This window comes from Crocuta crocuta, unplaced genomic scaffold (genome assembly GCF_008692635.1).
Source record: "Crocuta crocuta isolate KB4526 unplaced genomic scaffold, BGI_CrCroc_1.0 scaffold698, whole genome shotgun sequence".
In the NCBI taxonomy this organism is placed as follows: domain Eukaryota; kingdom Metazoa; phylum Chordata; class Mammalia; order Carnivora; family Hyaenidae; genus Crocuta; species Crocuta crocuta.
In genome coordinates, this window is record NW_027530855.1 from 931,376 (window position 1) to 931,630 (window position 255).

Below are 255 nucleotides of genomic sequence, written 5' to 3' on the forward strand. Positions count from 1 at the left end.
GATGGTGGTGGTGCGGTCTAGATTGCGCCGGAAAAGGGCGTCGTAGGAGATGGGGCCACGGTTTTAGAGGGGTGGCACTTGCGGACTGTTCTGCTGGAGGTGGCCTCTTTGGCCATGGGTTTGACCCAGAACTCGTCCTGACGGAAGTTTCTGGAACCAAAGCATTCCTTTTTCTGTCCCTTCAGTTAGAGCTGGAGCAGCCGCAGCTTCTGACCCTGTCCGCCGTCGGGTCTCTGACCGCCCGGTGGTGGCGTC